This window comes from Rattus norvegicus, chromosome 8 (assembly GCF_021556685.1).
Source record: "Rattus norvegicus strain SHRSP/BbbUtx chromosome 8, alternate assembly SHRSP_T2T, whole genome shotgun sequence".
Lineage (NCBI taxonomy): Eukaryota > Metazoa > Chordata > Mammalia > Rodentia > Muridae > Rattus > Rattus norvegicus.
This window is the reverse complement of record NC_141541.1, coordinates 35,657,316-35,676,953: the sequence shown is the minus strand read 5'-3', so window position 1 is coordinate 35,676,953 and position 19,638 is coordinate 35,657,316. Positions and strand designations below refer to the sequence as shown.

At 43.6% G+C, this 19,638-nt stretch overlaps 1 pseudogene; it reads right to left on the bottom strand.

Moving 5' to 3' along the window:
* Positions 1 to 4,443: 4,443 nt before the first annotated feature.
* LOC120094540 (U4 spliceosomal RNA) lies at positions 4,444 to 4,519 on the bottom strand (annotated as a pseudogene).
* Between the last annotated feature and the right edge of the window lie 15,119 nt (positions 4,520 to 19,638).

Genomic DNA, 19,638 nt, shown 5'->3' with positions numbered 1-19,638 from the left:
GTGGGTTATTAAGTACTCCATCTCTCCATCTTAAAAAAAAAATCTCACTTGAAGATAAAAACATTCCTGTGAGAGGCATTTTATTTTTAATGAGCTCTGAGTTCTGTTTTGAGGCTGCAGGTTATAACCAGGACAGGAATTTGGATTTCTCAGACTCCAAAGTCCATGCCCTACCATAAACCCCATCATAAAGGACAGACACCAGCTAGATAGATCTGGGTACATGTGCAAGGTAGCCCAGGGCTGCTCATATCTCAGCTCCAGGGTGTCACCTGACTGCTTGTAACATCTTGAGGGTTTTCTGACAAATCTCCAGAGCTAGAAGGAGCAGTTTTTAAGAAGGAGAGGGGTTCTAATTCACAGTTGCTCTAACGTTGGTTTTGGCATTCCTTTGTCACATGCATAGGGAAGGTCCCTGAACTGGAGGCATTCAATGTTAAGAAACTTCTAGATAAACTGTATTGGTACAGATAAATCAGAGTTCATATTACTTAGCATAGGATGAGATTTTTTTTGAGATAGTAATCCCCTGTGTAGCCCTGGCTGGCCTGCATCTCACACATATTCACCTACCTCTGACTCCTGAGTGATGGAATTAAAGGTACGTGCCATCATGCCCAGTGGGTGCCATGACTTACTTGTGCTTGTGATAACTGATGCCCTGACTCTTTGGACATCAGTTTACCCCTACTTTTTTTACCCCTAATTTTCTTTTTTTTAACTCCTAATTTTCAGTGCTAATTTAGTGCAGCACCATGAGCAATGGATGTCATATACAGGAGATGCAATGATCCAACAGGGAGAAGGATCCTGAGAATGGAAGATGAAAGACAGAGGACCACATAGACATAGACTTCAAGTAAGGATGCAAAGATGATTTCAGTTAGCAAGCTGGAGAAAGATTGAATTAAAATGACTATTTGCATTAGAGTTGTGGCATCTGGAAGATAGACTAAAAAATCTTTGGGTTCATGGGAATAAGAAGAATTCATTGTGATAGAGTTAGGGAAAACTTCAGGGAAGAGTCACATCTGATTTAATGCTTGAAGAGTGGGCAAGACCCTGACAAAGAGGAAGAGAAAGATTAGTGGGAAAAACATGAGGTAGAAGTGGCCTAATGGTCAAAATGAAAATTGACTCTTCCAGAGAATCCTGGTTCAATTCTCAGCACCCACACAGTAGCTTCGCAACATCTGTAAATACAGTTTCAGATGATTCAACTGAAGATCTGAGGATTCTGGCCTCCAGTGGTAATGGATGTACATGTGGTACATAAATATACATACATATAAATAAATCTAAAGAGAAGATATTGTTGTTGTTGCTGATGATGCTGGTAATGATGATGATGTGTGTGGGTATGCCCTATGGGTAAGTGTGAAGGCAAGAGAATAGTCTTTGATATCTTTCCTCAGATATAATCAACATTCTTTTTTGAGACAGGGTCTCTCACTAGTCTTGAGTTCGCCAAACAGGCTGGGCTTTCCACTGGGCTAGTGAGCCTGAGAGATCTATCTTTGCCTCCCAAGTTCTGGCTGGGACTTCAAGCACACCACACCCAGCTTTTGAAAATGTGGGTTCTAAGGATCAAATTCAAGTCCCCATGCTTGAAGACAAATGTTTTAGTGATTAAGTGAGCTCACTAGCCTAATAGTTTAGGTTTAATATACAATGGCACTGATGAAGGCTTTAGAGCAGGGGAATTTTTTCCTGGAGATGTCTTCCTTGGCGTATGCAGCGTTAGCTGTATGACGTGGTGGGACAGTGTGTGTTTATTCTTTCCTGTCCAGAGCAGCTCTCCCAAGGAAAATGAATTTATACTGTTATTCCTGTCGGTCCCAACTTCTGTTTGATACTCTGCCATTCCTCATGTCTTTCCTTGCACATCTTTGGCAAGAGAGGAAACAGTATCATCTCATTCGTATTTCCTGCTAAGGTTTAAGTCAAGTGTTTGCTTTCACAGCCATTATCAAATGTCCTTTCTGGCGAATCAGAAGGATCGTGGACTAGGCAGTTAACCGTTGTCTAGCAGATGAAAACCCAGGTGAGTTTATGAAGGAAAAAGTTGGGAAAAGAAGCATACAGGCAGAGGTGCCGTATGGGTCAAAGCATAGATCAGCACACAACGGCTTGAGAAATATCTTAAAATAGAAGGTGCTTCTCCTGAGATTCACACTCCAGGTCCTGGCATGTAGCCCACCCTTATCATTATTAATTTCTGGAGTTCATATCAGGCACCGCACCCTGGTGTTAAGCTGTTAACCTCCAGAATCAAGGCCACAGACACTGAAGAGAATTCTTCTGTCTCAAGCTGTGGCTTTGTCGAATCTTCTATTCAGACATACCACAAAGGGTAAATATTCCATCTAATCCCATGATTCTGGGATTCTATAAATACTTTGGTGCCTCCCACTCATTTATGCCAGGACACACACACACACACACACACACACACACACACACACACACTCACACACACTCACATACACACACAGAGAGGGGAGAGGGAGAGTGAAAGGGAGAGGGAGACTATAGTAATGGCATCATTAACTACTACCAAAGAAAGAATTTGGCCCCCACTCCCCATGTGTGTCCTTAGAAGCTTAGGTGTCTCTTTGTGGCTCTGATTTCTTCTATTACTCAAAAGAATAAAATCTAAAATAACGTGGAAATAGCAAAGCATTTCTAGAGCTGTCTTTTCACAATGAAAATCTGTCCTAGGTTGAGAGACAAATTTCATTCTCAGAGTCAGGAGATGTTTAGAGTTTATCCAGTTTCCCCTGCTATGTGCTATGAAATTACAGTCAAGCCATCAGCAGAGGGCCCCCTCAGCCACAGAGCTGGTAGGAACGCTTGGAAGGCTAACCAATATGAGTGGGTGAACCTCTGACTGTGAGTGTTAAACTTAACATTCCATACAAATCTCGGGAGTGTTCTTTTTATTTTCATGAAGTACAACATTGATATTTGATAGGTGTTGCATTAAATATGCAGATTACACCAGTAATATTAATTCTTCTAGCCCGTGAGTAGAAAATACTTTTCTTTTTTTTTTTTTTTTTTTTTTGTTCTTTTTTTTCGGAGCTGGGGACCGAACCCAGGGCCTTGCGCTTCCTAGGTAAGCGCTCTACCACTGAGCCAAATCCCCAGCCCGAAAATACTTTTCTTATTTGTTTGTGTCATCTTTAATTTCTTTTGTCAATATTTAATGATTTTCACTGTAGAGACCTTTCACCTCCTTGCTTAAATAGAATAAGAATAATAAAAAATAAGGTCTTAAACTTTTTTCTATGTTTAATTATTTATGATGTATATGTATGAATGTGATGTCATATATGTGGAGGCATTTGGGGTACTGGGAATTGAACTTAGGTACTCCAGAAGAGCAGCAAGTGTTCTTAACCACTGAACCGTCTTTCTAGTCCCCGTAGTTTCTTTTCTTTCCTTTCTTCCCTCTTGTTCCTCCTTTCCTCCCTCCCCTTCTTCCCTCCTTCCTTCTTCCCCTCTTTCTTCCCCCTTTTTCTTTCTTAAGGCAATTAGAAATGCGAGCACGCTTCTTGATTTTGTATATGTGCTTTGTATCCTGTAACTTTATATTTATTAGCTCTAACAGCTCTTTTACTAGAGTTCTTAGGGTGTTCTCTATGTATGATCAAGCCATCTATAAACAGACTATTTGATTTCCTTTCCTCTAACCTGGCTGGTCTTTGATTCTTTCTCTTGTTTAGTTACTCTGGCTAGGACTTTTAGTCCTATGCTGAATAGACGTGGTGAAAATGGATATCCTTGCCTTGTTCCTGATTTTGGAGATCATAGTTAAGTGAAATAAGCCTGGCACACAAAGACACTCATAGGTGGAATCCAAGCTCACAGAACTATAGACAAGTACAGTGGTTACCAGATGCTGAAGATGAGGTAATGAGAGATATTGGGTAAAGGTACCTGTTGTAGCCAGACAGAAAGAATAAGTTTTGGTGTTGGGTTATACAGGTTAACCACAGTCAACAATACTATGTCATGTGATTCAAAATAGCTAAACGGGGCTGGGGAGGTGGCTGAGTGATAAAGAGCATATACTGTTCCTCCAGAGGACTGGGGTTCAATTCCCAGCAACTATATTAGGTGGCTCCCAACCTCCTGTAACTGTAGCTCTGGGCCAGAGCTTCCGTGGGTACCTGTTCTCATGTGCATATACTTATGCTTAGTTAAAAATATAATAATAAAATATTTTAAAAACAAAAATACCACAATATAGCTATAAGAGAGGATTTTAAAGGTTCTTATCACAGAAAAGTAGCAGATGGTTGAAATGATGGATAAATGATATATCTTAAGCTGTCCCTTACACAGTTTATAAAGTACCAAGCCCAACATTGTATTCTCTAAAGATGGCTGTCTTAGTGAGGGTTTTATTTCTGGGAACAGATCCATGTCCAAGACAACTCTTATAGTTTTCAATTAGCAATAATCGCACCTCGGATAAACCTCATTGGCTACGATACTGCCACTGTGCAAAGCTAAGACAACTCTTATAAAGGACAATATTTAATTGGGGCTGGCTTACTGTCTCAGAGGTTCAGTCCATTATCAAGCACGGCAGTGTCCAGGCAGGTATGGGGCGGGAGGAGGTGAGAGTTCTCCATCTTGTTCTGAAGGCAAAGAGGAGAAGACTAATTTCCAGGCAGTGAGGACTAGGGTCTCAAAGCCTAAGTCCTAACACACTTCCTCCAACAAGGCTACACCCACTCTAACAAGGGCACACCTCTTTTAGTGCCACTCCCTGGGTCAAGTATATTTAAACCACCACAATAATTGTTAGTTCAATTAAAACAAATTCAAAGTAACTTTATAGAGAACCCATCCTGAAAACAGAGTGCTTTAGCAAGAAGATATTTGTCAGCATTTACATTAAATGACTCTGTTTAAATTCCTGGACCAAGTTCAGCACAATGTTTAGGCTCAATGAAACACACAGCCAAGTTATCCTTCAAAGAAACCAAGAAGCAGGGCAACTCCTTGTCCAACCATTTTAATGTTTCTGGCTGGGCCATTTGGCAGCTCCTAATTATCAAATCACAGAGCCATCAGTCACTGCCCTAGGTCTGGACCAAAGCTCTATGGATGCCAGAACGCTCATTGGCATTTGCTCAGATTCACCCAGCTGACTGGAGAGCACCTGGTGGACAAGGCTCCTGTAGTGGAGCTAACGGCCATTCCCTGCTGGGTACAGAAGGCTAACATCCCTGAATGAAAATGGAGAGACTATGTAGTGAAAATATAGGTGGGGAGAAGAAATTGGATACAGATGAAATGATATTTTTCTGCAGGTAGAGCCTCTTGGGGGATATTCTGGATTTCCTCTTTGAAGTCCATACCAATTCAACACCCAGTCTGGCTCTAATCACTTGGAATTTGCTAGACTGCAGATGTCCAGATTTTCCTATCTAATTCTCCTCTGCCTGGTCCCTATCAACTTGAAGTTCATAATCAGCGTCCTTTGTTGTGCATTATCTGAGATGTGTTACCGTGAGTTAAGTCCCTTCTTTTTTTTTTTTTCCCTTTTTTTCGGAGCTGGGGATCAAACCTAGGGCCTTGTGCTTGCTAGGCAAGCGCTCTACCACTGAGCTAAATCCCCAACCCCTTAAGTCCCTTCTTGTTTGCCACCAGGTATGTTTCTATGAGAAAATAGTGAGAAAAGTCTACCAAATTTCTTGACCAGATTGAAGAGGCTCCTTGGTCTTTCACTGTGGGCAATGGGGACATATCTGGTTAGCACAGAAGGCTTTCGACCTTTTCAAATTCTAGGGAAAAGAATAGACCACATTATGACCGAATGTTTACCTCATCAAACAGTATTGAACACAGCAATAAGGCCCAATGACGATGGGAAGACTTGCATAGACACTCAGGAGGAAGTGGAGGGAAAGCAGGGTTTGTGAGGTCAGGGCTCATCTGCATGTTCCGGACAGGCTTCCAGCAAGGAACATGTCTTCCTTGGGATGGAAAGGTCGATGCATAGAAGCAGAAACTGGGGAAGCCAGAGTGGCCCGAGGGTGGTGGGAAACTCCATGATTCCTGTTTGTCCTGGCTGCTTTCGTTCAGATGGTTCTCATCAACCACGTTCAGATTGATTTCATTTGCAAAGCTCTCCTGGCAGCCTCCGTGGATGAGGCTTGGTGGCAAACTTTCTGGCACTTTCTGATCCTGTCCAGGCCTTGTCTCCTTGTGTAGTTTCTTGGCACTTGGGCTGTGCAGCAGAAATTGGCTAAGTGGAGGCTGCTGCTGAACAAAGCCAAATGTAAAACAGAGCCCTGGCAAGCCAAAGCAAGGGAGTTTTCTTAGCCTGGGGGAGGGAGCGAAGTGGATAGGAAAGCGAGAGGTTTCCTCAGAACCCTACGGAATCAGGCTCTGGGGAAGGTTTGTCATGGTAGCACCTTATCAGCATCCTTGCTAATTATGGAAGGCCAAAGGTTCGGTCTCCTGTGTGCTTTGGTCCACTAGTGGGCACTCTATAAAATGTCTGGGTCCCACTCAGTGCTACCTTCTCATTTTCTGGTCCTCATGAGACTCTGACTCCTCTTATTCCTCTGACTCCTTGTCAGTCTTCAGCTCTATCTTCTCTTGGCTGCTTCTCCGCCTCCCCCTCCAACTCCCTAAGCCCAGCTGCCTCCCAGCCCACCATTTCCCACATATGTCCCAGGTCTACTCTTCCCCTGGAAGGCATCTTGCCTATATCCCCTTGCTCGTCACATTGCTCCTGCAAGTAGAGAGTGTCTGTCTGGAGCAATGGCAATTCCTTCCCGTCCTGTCAACTGGGAAGGGACCACTGCTGCCAGGTACCATTCTCTCTATTTTTCCAAAATAGACAGTGTGTGTTTTGTTGCTCAGGTCCTGCACCTTGGCTGTCTGGCGCTCATTTTATTCCTGACATACGTCCTATAAACTCTCTCTCTCTCTCTCTCTCTCTCTCTCTCTCTCTCTCTCTCTCTCTAGCAACCACGTATATTCACATGCATTCAGTGCAGGTTTACAGTAACATGGCTTATTATCCAAAAGGTACATAATGACAGATGTGAGACATTTTTATCTTCTGAGTTAGGTAGGGTTTCATTGCTGTGAAGAGACACCATGACCACAGTAACTCTTATAAAGGAAAACATTTCACTGGAGTTGGCTTACAGTTAGAGGTTTAGTCTTTTGTTGTCATGGTGGGAAGCATGGCCACACACAGGCAGACACAGTGCTGGAGAAGGAGTTGAGAATTCTACATCTGGATTGGCAGGAAGCAGGAAGTGAAGCTGACACTGGCTAGGCTTGAACTTCTGAGATCTCAAAACCTACCTCCAGTGACACACCTCCTCCAATGAAGCCACACCTAGTCCAACAAGGCCACACCTTCTAATAGTGCCACTCCTTTTGGGCCTAGGGGGACCATTTTTATTCAAACAATCATATCCCCCATCTTTCTAGTTTTACTCTGTAAATAAGTCCTCTATCCTTCCCAATATGCATGTGCAAAGGAGAAAAATACGTGTGTGTGTGTGTGTGTGTGTGTGTGTGTGTGTGTGTTCATGTTTCTACCACTAGTAGGACACTGCTTTATTATATTTTTAAAAACTCTTTTACTTTTGAAATTAAGGTATAATCACATTATTTCTCCCTTCATTTTCACTCCCTGATCCTTCTCATGTACCCACTTGTTCTTTCTCGAGTTCACAGACTCTATTTCTTTAATTGTTGTTACACATACATACGTGCATTTGTTCTTAAATATATGAATACAATGTGCTCAGTCCATATAATTACTTGAATGTGTATGATTTCCAGACTGACCACTTGGTGTTATGTAACTGCTGGTTTTATATCAACCTGACATTTATCTGAGAGGAGGGTACCTCAACTGAAACTCTCTGTAAGATCAGGGTAGGCAAGCCTGTAGAGTATTTTATTAATAAGTGATTGAAGGGGGAGGGTCCAGCCCATTGTGAGTGGTCCTGGCTTTGATTAAAAAAAAGCAGGCTGAGGGTTGGAGATGTGATTCCATGTTTAAGTGCACTAGCTGTTCTTCCTTAGGTCTTGAGTTCAATTCTCAGCAAATGCACAGCAGTTCATAACCATCTATAATGGGATCTGTTGCTCTTTTCTGGCATGCAAGTAGGCAGAGCATTCATACATTAAAAGAATACACAAATAAATAATATTAAAAAACAAAATAAAACAGGCTGAGCAAGCCATGGGGAACAAACCAGTGACCAGTGCTCCTCCATACCTTCTGTGTCAGCTCCTGCCTCTAGGTTCCTGCCCTGTTTGAGTTCCTGTCTTGACTTCCTTCAGTGATGAGCAAGCAGTGCTGTGGAAGTGTAAGCTGAATAAAATCTTTCTTCTCCAACTTGCTTTTTGATCATGGTGTTTCATTGCAGCAATAGAAACTGAAACTGAGACAACTTTTCTCTCTCAATTTTGTGTGCTCCTTTTTAAATTCACTGAGTCCACTCAGTACCGCCAGTAGATGCATGGGGTCATCTACTAGAAGTGAGGGCATCCTCTAGGGGTCAAAACCCGAAAGGCAATCAAAACTCTCCCTTCCTCAATAGCAGTCCTAGTTACCGTTCTATTGCTATGAAGAGACATCATGATCAAGGCAGCTTATAAAGAAAGACATTTAACTGAGGGCTTGCTTATATAGTTTCAGGGATAAATCCATTTCCATCGTGGTGGGAAGGGTGGTGGCATGTAGGCAGGAGGGTATATCACCAGAGCAGTTGTGGAGAACTCATACCTGATCTGCAGGTAGAGAGAGAATAAGACTGGGCCTGGTGGGGGCTTTTGAAACCCCAAAGCCACCCCCAGTGACACACCTCCTTCAACAAGGGCACACCCCAATCCTTCCCGAAGAGTTTCACTAACTGGGGACCCAGCATTCAAACATATGATCCCATGATGGCCATTCTCATTCAAACTACTGTAACAACTATGGATCGTCAATAGCTCTTTGGCTAGTGGTGGAACTTCATAAGCTCCTACTTAACCATGGTGGGATTGGTTGGTTTGATACTGTACAGGTCTTGTGCAGTCAATCACAGCCACTGTGAGTTCATGGCAAGCTGTTTATTTTGTTCTGTACCTTACTTGTTCCACTTTTGAAATGGCTGTACGGTATTTCACTGAATTCTATACATTTATAATGTAATTAGTCATACTCAGAAGGGCATCAGGTTGTTTTTAACTGATGTTATAAAAAGTAACTTCTAATGATCCCCATAACTTATGTTTATTTTCCAAGCTTCCACTCTCCTAAGGTGGAGGACCAGGGTTAGAGTTCTATATTTCTGCTAAGCCCAACACTAAAATAAAGTGCCACACATATGGTTGGATGTTGTGTATAATTCCTATAAACCTGCTTTAAGCTCTGGGCAGACTGTGCTATACCCCCACCTGGAGAATATTGGATCCGAGGATGAAACACACACACACACACACACACACAGAGAGAGAGAGAGAGAGAGAGAGAGAGAGAGAGAGAGAGAGAGAGAGAGAGAGGGAGAGGGAGAGGGAGAGGGAGAGGGAGAGGGAGAGGGAGAGAGAGAGAGAGAGAGAGAGAGAGAGAGAGAGAGAGAGAGAGCGCTCAATTTCAACCTGCTTATTGGCTCAATTACTAGGTGATTCTAATTTCCCATGGCTAGCGTGCCCTTCCCAATAATCTTAACACCTTTTAATCTGCCCTCAGCTTAGTGATCCTGTTACCTTCTCCTTGTTTAACAAGCCTCAACTGCCCTCACCTTAGTTGTGTTTCTAATCTTCCACCTGGAGAAGTGGCCTATGACCACTCCACCCAAGATCACATGGTTGGTTACCTTTTCTCCCTCTGAAGCATGGTGAAATCCCCCTTTCTCTTCCTTAGTCTCTTAGCCTGCCTGCAGAGACTCAGAAGTTCCACTCCTTTTCTTCTGCCCAGAAACTAGCCTCTGTCATCTTTATTGATTGATCAAGAACCAAATAGGGAATAGGACCTCAGCATCAGAACCACCACCTACAGTCAGACCTGTGAAGCTTTCTTTTGTTTGTTTTGCCTTTTTTTTCTTTTACTAAAAACATTATTAACACATATTAATTGTGGGCATCAATAATAATGAATCTCATTATAACATTTCTATACATGTATTATAATAAGCATTATTAACAATCACCTTCTTCAAAAAACAGAGACCGAAGGAACACCCATTCAGAGCCTGCCCCACATGTGGCCCATACATATACAGCCACCCAATTAGACAAGATGGATGAAGCAAAGAAGTGCAGGCCGACAGGAGCCGGATGTAGATCTCTCCTGAGAGACACAGCCAGAATACAGCAAATACAGAGGCAAATGCCAGCAGCAATCCACTGAACTGAGAACAGGACCCCCGTTGATGGAATCAGAAAAAGGACTGAAAGAGCTCGAAGGGGCTTGAGACCCCATATGAACAACAATGCCAAGCAACCAGAGCTTCCAGGGACTAAGCCACTACCTAAAGACTATACATGGACTGACCCTGGACTCTGACCTCATAGGTAGCAATGCATATCCTAGTAAGAGCACCAGTGGAAGGGGAAGCCCTGGGTCCTGCTAAGACTGAACCCCCAGTGAACTAGATTGTTGGGGGGAGCGCGGCAATGGGGGGAGGGTGGGGAGGGCAATACCCATAAAGAAGGGGAGGGGGAGGGATTAGGGGGATGTTTGCCCGGAAACTGGGAAAGGGAATAACAATCGAAATGTATATAAGAAATACTCAAGTTAATAAAAAAAAAAGAAAAAAAATAATCACCTTCTTCCCCCCACCTTTTCTCCAACAGGCTGTGATACACAGCATTTATGCTTCAGATCCGGCTGTCCACTGGGTTAAGTAACTACACACTGTTTCTCCACCACTTCTTACATTCAGGGATTTTTGTAGCTGAAATGCCATTCCAACCTGTCACCTAACTGAATTTTATATATTAATTCTATAATTTGCCACACACATTCACATCTCATCCCTTTATTTATTAATTAAACTTTTTAATAAATAATGTCAGTGGGGTATTAACTGGGTGAAGAAAGTAGGGTCCACAGAAGCTGAGTTTGAAGGTTGCCCAAAGTCATCTACTTGATAATGACAGAGATAAAACTTGAAACCAGTCAACTTATCTTGTATTCTTCCTCTCCTTTCTGTCTCTCTCTGCCTCTGACTCTCTCTGCCTCTGTTTCTCTCTGTCATATCTATGAAATCAAACTTTTGCTTTTGGAATATGATAGGAGACTGAAACTCTAGAAAATTCTTCCCAAGATTTATTTCAATCGACAATTATAGTAAACTATTCAAACAAGAGGAATTATGGATAAATTTACTAATTGATTACATCTATCTGTTAGGACAGTGCACAATGGCATTTGTCTGTTGTGGAGGACCAGTCTGGAAGGCTCTGACTGGAAGCTTGTGTCTAATGAGGAAGTCAGGATGTGGGCCTGCAATTAGGGAAAAAGGACAGCAGGAAAGAACATACACATGTGGAGGGTACACATTGTGCATACTTACCCATCCATCACTTGCAGGACTTGGAAAGGACCTTTGCACTAATTCATGTCAGGTCATGCAATGCTCTACCCAGCAGATGGGGCAATTCCCAAAGGCAGACAAAGGACTCACAACTGATGGTATCCAGACAGAGGGTTAGGCTCTGTGCTCATCTCAGAATGATCTTGTCTCTCAAGGACTCAAGCCCAGCTCAGTAAGACTCTTCACTCCCTAAAGATGGGATTTCTCTCCAGTAGCTTCAAAGCTACAGGGTCTGGGCAGGTTTACCACTTGTGTCTACTGCACACGCTCAGAGCACTGCTTCTGCTGCTTCTGCTGCTAAAGAGTACAGAGGACCTATGCCTACAGAAGAAATCTGCACGTTTTAGGGAGTACTGCTAAAAGACCGTGAAATGCAGAGGTAGTGTCTGGGGTGATTGTGGGCTCGACAAGTGAACTGGAGACTTTAGGTGGAAGCAGGAGCTGCTGAGGAGCTCTGAGGAAAGGTGACAAACCTCTCACCATTTTGTTTGTTTGCTAATTTATTTATTGGATTTGGTAGGATTTAAAGTTATTTTTATTTTGTGAGTATGAATGTTTTGTCTATGTATGTATCTGTATACCACTTGCAAGCCTGGTTTCTAGGGAGGCCAGAAGAGGGTATCTGATCCCACTGGGATTGGAGTTACAGACAACTGTGAGTCACCACATAGGGAATTGAGCCTGGGTCTTCTGCAAAGGCATCCAGTGCTCTTTTTTTTTTTTTTTTTTTGGTTCTTTTTTTCGGAGCTGGGGACCTGGAGCTGGGGACCTGGGGACGGAACCCAGGGCCTTGCGCTTCCTAGGTAAGCGCTCTACCACTGAGCTAAATCCCCAGCCCCCAGTGCTCTTAACTAATGAGCCATCTCTCCAGCAGCCTTGTTGCTTATCTGTATTTCACATACTTGTTCTCTGAACACCACTAACATATGTGAAGAACAGAAGTAGTGTTCGTAGATTTACTTGTTGGGAAAGTCTTACTTGAAGGGGAAGAAACCAGAATTTTGTCACATCTAAAAGAAAAATAAAACTCTTAAAGGGATTGCAGAAATGACTCAGTGGTTTAGAACACTAAGCTGCTCTTCCAGGGATCCTGGGTTCAATTCCCAGTAACCACATGGTGGGTCACAAGCATCTGTTATGGGATCTGATTCCATCTTGTGATGTGCATGAAGACAGAACACTCATATATATGAAGTACACGAATAAACAAATCTTTTTTTTTTAAAGTCACTGTGAATAAAGTGAGGATAGGGTTAGAAGGTGGTCACATGGACCAGGAAAGGGTTAGGTAGCCATGCTGTGGCCAAGGATTCATAGATTCCGAGAAGGTGGCAGTGATGAGAGATAGAGAAGTATTGATACTTCAGCATCAGTGGACTGGTTGGCTGAGAAAGGAGGGGGAAAACAAAAGAGAGCCCATAGGTATAAGAACTGTGGGAGGAAGAGTGTTGAATCTGAGGGGAAAAAATGGAGCCAGGCCTAGTCATTGCAGAAGGGTAGTGAGTGCAACAGGCCTGACTGCTGTTCTCTAGATCACTGGCTGCAGGGTGTCCTTAGGCCAACATCTGGGAACCTGGCTTTCAGAATGACTCCCAAATGGTTAAGTGATAAGGTGGTTAGACTATGCAATCAATAGGAAGGTCTACTAGATTTTTGATAGTATTAAGAAGAAGGGGGCAACATGAATGGTCAACCTCAACTAAGCCCCATATCATCAAGTGTCTAATGGACTTCCTAACATGGAAATATCACCCCTGTGCTGCTGGGTTTTTGAGGCCAGGGGAGAGTGAATGAATCCCACTCTTCACAGAAGGGAGCTGGCATAGGCAGGCCGCATGTGGATTTCCCCAGATTCTGCCTGTGTGTGAACTGCCCATATTATTGATATGAGTATCTTTACTGCACCTCTATAACAAACCCTAGTCAGAGTTCAGCTGCAGACTGGGTCTTGAGTCCTGGAGAATCTCCAAGAGCTGGTGTGTTTTTAGGAGGTCCTTGACTCAAAAACCTCAGGATTTACACTTACACAGAGCACAGAAGAAACCAAAACCCAGAGGAACAGATGACATCAGCCAGGAAGCGTGAGGTAGAACCTCTAGGATTCCACAACTGAGGCCTAAACAAAAGGAGACAACATACACAGGAGGGCCAGAGCTCAGGCGACGATTGAGGAATGTCTGCTGGATCCAGCACAAAGTCATTAATGACCTTGGCCAGACAGTTCCTGTGGGCAGTTGTGGGGAGAACTGGCTCGTTAGGGGTCGTGAGAGGGAAGCTGTCCTCTCAAATATGAGAGGGGCAGGGACATGTGAGAGAAGTGCACACATTTTGAAAGATGGAAGAAAAAGTGAGTCTTGGAGCAAGATCTAGAAACGCAAGTGAGATGTACTATGTGGCTCACAAAGCATGTGGTCCAGCATCGATAGTAGGAAGGAATCCAGTGTCCTGGAGTATCTGGAAAGCAATGTGCTTGCAACGTGTTTAGCCCACCCTGAGGATGACAGTGACCTTTAATTCAGGACTTGACTAATGAGCAGAAGATCATAGAAGTGTAGGAAATCAACATTCTGGAAGAGGGGAGATCATATGTGGATGTCTGGAAAGAGAGACAGTCCGTGCTTCTGAGGGGTGTGGAGAGCACGGGGGAGTGGGAAATGACAGGAGTGAGTGGACTTGGCCCTGTCGACATTCTAGAACGTGCAATGGTCAGTGGAGCGAGAGGTGGGAAGTATGAACCTCAAGGAGGTGGAAAGCTGGCTGTCTCCAAGGGACACATTTTGACAGGAGAAACATATCCTCCCATGTAATAAGAACAGAGTACCCCCAAAGAATTTTAGGCTGACAGGGTTGTTCACTCCTTTAATTCCAGCACTTGGGAGATAGAGGAAGGCAGGTCTCTGTGAGCTCAAGGCCAGCCTGGTCCACAATGTGAGTTCCAAGACAGCCAGGGCCACATTGTGAGACAAATACCTTTTTTTCCCCCTCACAGTGATTTTCTAAACAAGATCAGATCCTTTCAGTTTTCCACTGTAACCCTTCAATGGCTTTCCAATACCCTAAGGATATAAATCCAACTGCTTGACAGTTCCGTGGGAACTGTCGCCTGCTCGATGCCAGCCTCCATTCTCACCATTCTTCCTCTGGTGCCAGCTTCTCTTGTCAGTTTCTTCCCAATACTTTTCTCACCTAAGAGCTCCATGCATGGTGCTTGAAGCCTAGGAGCGTCTCTTAACCTGCTTATGATTGATCTCCCCTCAAATTATCACTGTGAGGATGGGGTGGGGAGGGGTTTTTGTTTTTGTTTTTTAAAGGATGGTTTCAGCAATTAGGTGTAACTTTAGAATTAGTGGGAGAAATAGATGGAGTTCTATAACTTCTGTTTTCTGTGAATGAGGGTGTTTTTTTTTTCTACCATGAATAAGGGAATGAAATATTCCTTCAATCTGACATAACTGTATGCGAGGAAAACAGAAGGGGACTTTTGCAAATAAGACTCAAAGTGGAGAAGGAGATATTCTTTAAGATTATAACACATTACAGATAGGCTGGCAGGAAGCCAAGACTGGCACTGGGAGAAATCATTTGTCTTTATGTGTGCTGTGTTGGTCTGGTTCCATTGTGGACCTTCCTCTCCCTTCCTCCATTGCTGGGATCTGAAGAGTTATCTCTACTCAATAGTGAGATGCTTTCATGGCTTGTAGATCATGGGCAGCCAAGATATAGTGCAAGTGGTGGGAACCAGAGGGCTTCGTTGATGACGGGGAACAAAGGCTGAGTCATGAGGAACCATGTGAACATTGATTTGTGTCTCTCCTAAGAGCTGAATAATGAACTGATAAACTAGTAGAGTTAATTATTGTATCTTCATTATTTATGGAATTGACATAAATTGTAATATGCTTCTCTACTCCAGAATAATGTAAAATTGTAATGTTCTAGATTTGTCTCTGCTGGATCTGTTGACAGTGTCTCTTCCCTGTCTACTGTGATAAGAAATGCATTGTTGTGTTCTACTGAGTACTAGAGCCTAATGCTTCTTATCACAGTGAAATGTGGCAGCATTGTGAACTTGAGACTAGTGGAGAAATCACAAAATCATTTTCCTGGAAACCTAGAGCTAGAGCTGTCTGCCTCGGTCCCTGGAACAGTTCCCAGTGGACACTATGATCTATAGTGGCACGCGATGGTCTGTGGTATAACTTTACCAGTTGTGTGGATTCTGCTTGATTCTATAATGAATATGAATATTGAGCAGAATGAGTCCAGAGTGGGTCTCTGCAGTGGAGGACAAGGAAAACTCAACAAAGTAGGCGGCCTGAGAGAGGAACCTGTGCCTTGGAAAGCATTAGAACTCCAGTCAGGTCTTCATGCTTCTGTTGGCCCTTGATGAGCTGGAGAGTAAGTATACATCTCATTCTGGGTTGTGCATATATCTGTGGCAGGCCCCTTGCATATTAGAAGAATGTACTTAAGGGAAGCTGGCAACCTCAGAAAGGGCTGAATATACCCATCTGAGGCTGGAGTATTGGGAAGAAAGTCAGTGGGTCAAGGGTGTTGAGATGTTCAATGTCCTTAAGGTGCTCGAACATAGAGTTTAAATGACCCAGGAAATGACACAGCGACAAGGGAGTAGAGGCAGATGAAGAAAGTACATAACATGGGGATGGTCAATGATCTGAGGCCATGAGGATGAAGGATGTGTGGTAGGGCTAGTGAAAGATCTGGAAAGATGGTAAGTTGTGGTCAGGGAGCAGGATATTTAGATTTATGACTTCAGAGGTGGAGAAGCTCTGAGTAATCCACAAGTCAGGAAGTGGTCGTGGGAGGGGCACTGTTGACCCTTGTCATCACTGGGACCCGGTCTTTGATCTGACACTGACAAGGCTCCTCTCTCTCCTTTTAGCATCTGATGTGCCTCCCAACTCCCCTTTCTCCTCTTTCTTGTCCGGCAAGAGGAACTCAACAGCATCTCTTCTTATTTCCGGGGAAATTTATTCCACATGTGTCTGATTCACTTGAGTTTACAGAAACTCGAAATCTCTAGTGTCCAAATAGCCTTTCAACTCTTTTTTTCCCCTTCCCTTTCTTAGAAACAGGAAGTTGTGTTTGGCTGAGGACAACTCTCTCAGTGCTCCTGAGTCAAGATGTTTGGAATGGGGAACAGCGAGGCCTGGGGAAGGTTTCATTACTTTCCTCCTTGCTGGTGTGATTGTACATCACCTGCCAGGAGAGGTGAGGGGGAGCACTAGAATGTTCTGATCTCTTCTCTGAGCCAAGGCTAGAAGGAAAGTGCGTTCTAAAGGAGGCAGATGTCTTCCTCCTTCTCTGCCTTAGCTTGAAGTTTCAGTGTTTACATACTGGCATTTTTTCTCCCTTACCAGCAGTTTCTGAGAGGAACTCCTTTTTCTCTTCTGTGGTGTTTATCTGGGCTAGTCTGTAATGTTAAGAAAGGATGGCTACTTCTTTAGTGGAATGTCAGAGAATCTTCCCATTTGAAGCACAAACCAGGGAAATATGTGAGCTAGAAACAGATAGGTGCCTGGGAAGGGTCCCAATCTTCCTGAGGTAGAATGGGAGTCTCAGCTCACTTACAGTTTTCCATTAGTTCCTTTGGTGTGTTAGATAATATTGTTTAGAATATTCTTTCTCTATCTCTTCTCTAGCCTACATTTTTCTCCTTCCCCATTTTTTTTCCTGTGCTGGGGAATCAAAACCCAGGATTTCACTCATGCCAGCCATGCTTTCAACCCCAGAGCTACACTCCCAGACCTTCTACAATGTTTTCCCATGCAAAGCACATATATAGTGTTTGCTCCTTGAATAGTTGCCCATGAGCCTGCAGAAACGTCAGCTTCCATGGGTGACTTCTCTTTTATGTTTCATGCACAGAGATTTCCTCATAAAGCCATGCTGTTCTCCTGCCATGGGCCACCAAACTGCGAACCACAGTTTATCTTCTGTAATCTCAGGAGGAAGGTCTGTTTCCCACTTCCTCTGCCCTTTGTCTGCTCGTTCTGAATGATTTTAAGGTGGCTGAGGATCTGAATGATGAAGAATTTAGGGGTGTGGCTTGTTGGCAGGGATGCACCCCTTTTCACTTGGGGAATTCCCTTCCCAAACTTTTAGTCTCTGCTCATGTATTTGGGAATAACAGACACAGAAGAAACCCCAGACAAGAATTCACTTGATCTTTAATTTTTATGACAGAGTCTCATTTTGTAGCCTAGACTAGCACTGAATTTAAGATCCTCTAGTCATGGCTTCATGAGTGCTAGGGCTGCATTGGTGTGCCACCATGACTGATTCTGGATTTACTTATCATAAGGATGAAAAATTGGGAAAGAAAGGAAGAAACAAACAAACTGAAAATCGATGCCAATGCACTACCTTTGGAATATTTTGGCTAGATGCTTCGAGTATCCAGGTTAGTGGCTGAGTTACCTGCTGAATCAGGGCCTTAGGGCCTCCAATGAGAAAGCACGGGTACCACTTTCCAGGAGCAACGGGTATAAGGCGCAACCGCTCAGCAGAGGAAATCCAGTCTTTCCTTCTATGAGCTAAAAGGGTGGCTGTGGTTGGCTAGGGCCTACAACGGTGTGGTCTTCCTCCACAGCTCTGTTTGTTGAGTGCTGAGCTGCAGCTGTTGAATTTCCAGACACAAACAAGTATGTATTCTGTGAGCCTTGCTGAGCCCACACAGCAAGGGAGAGCCAAGCCGGATTCCATTCTGCCTTGCACATAAGCAACTCTGTTGCCAGCTGAACTCCAGGGCAAACACTGTGTCTGGTAACGATACTGGCCGGCGGATGGCACAGCTGGCCTGACATGGGCAGTTAGTGAGGACACACTTGTCTTTGATTATTTGGGAGAGAGTGAGGAACGGAAGGGCATACAAGACTTGCAGCAAACACACACCAGCCTCAGCAAACTGGGGCACAGAAAGGGGGGAAAGTCCCTGCGTTTATCAGCCAGGAACAACATGCCTGTGTGCACATGCTTGTTTAGATTTGCGTAAGTCCTGCCTCCTACTCACTAAAAAACTAGACGGACATGAAAAAGGCACCAAGCAGACAAGTAGATGTCAACTGTCTAGAGGCCAGCGGAGAAGGACAGTGGTGGTTGCAGTGCTACTGGCTTTACCTTGTGCCCCAAGGGTCTAAGTTCTTATTTATACTCGGACTCCATTTAGCATTGTGTTTGTCCCTGTGTCTTGAGAGAAACTTGGAACGAAGGAAAAAGGGTAATGAAAAACAGGAAGATGTAAATAGAAGGCATTTCCCTTCTATTGCTAGAATGTCATTTATTTTTTCCTTTCTTTTCTCTTTTCGTGTGTGTGTGTGTGTGTGTGTGTGTGTGTGTGTGTGTGTGTGTGTGTGTATTTATGCATGTGGCAGTCAGAGGCTGATATCAGCTGTCATTTTTGATTATCTTCCACTTTCTTTATTGAGGCAAGGCATCTGGCTGAACCCTGCGATGACGGTTACTCTAGCCAGTCAGTCTGCCTGTCGTGCCCTGTCGCTGCCTCTTGAGCTTGGAATCACACGCAGGCTGTCCAGCCCACTTGGCTTTTGACATGGGTACAGAAGATGTGAACTCCTAACTTCATATGTGTACACCAGGCACTTTATGCATGGAATCATCTCCTCGGCTCCTAGGGTGTATATATATATAATATATATATTATAATTATATTATATTATATATTATAAATATATTATATATATTATATTATAATATATTATATATATATATTTTAATGTCCACGTCATCTCATCCATTTGTGACCAAGGACTGGATTCCTTATATGGAAGACAGCCTGAGTGCTCTGCTGAACCTTGAGAGAGATGAGGAAGACAGGAGTTTAGAGGCTCTTGGGGAGACTTCCAATGGGTAGGGACTGGTCCAGGTTAATAGTGCTCATTGGGAAGCTGGAGTACAAAGAGTTTCAAGATAAGGATGAAATGTGGTGGTGGTGGGGTCACATGTTGAGCAGGAAGGGATGTCTCTGGAGTGATGGCCCCTAGGCAGAGGGTGTGAATTCTGGGATCCTAAAAGGCTCTTA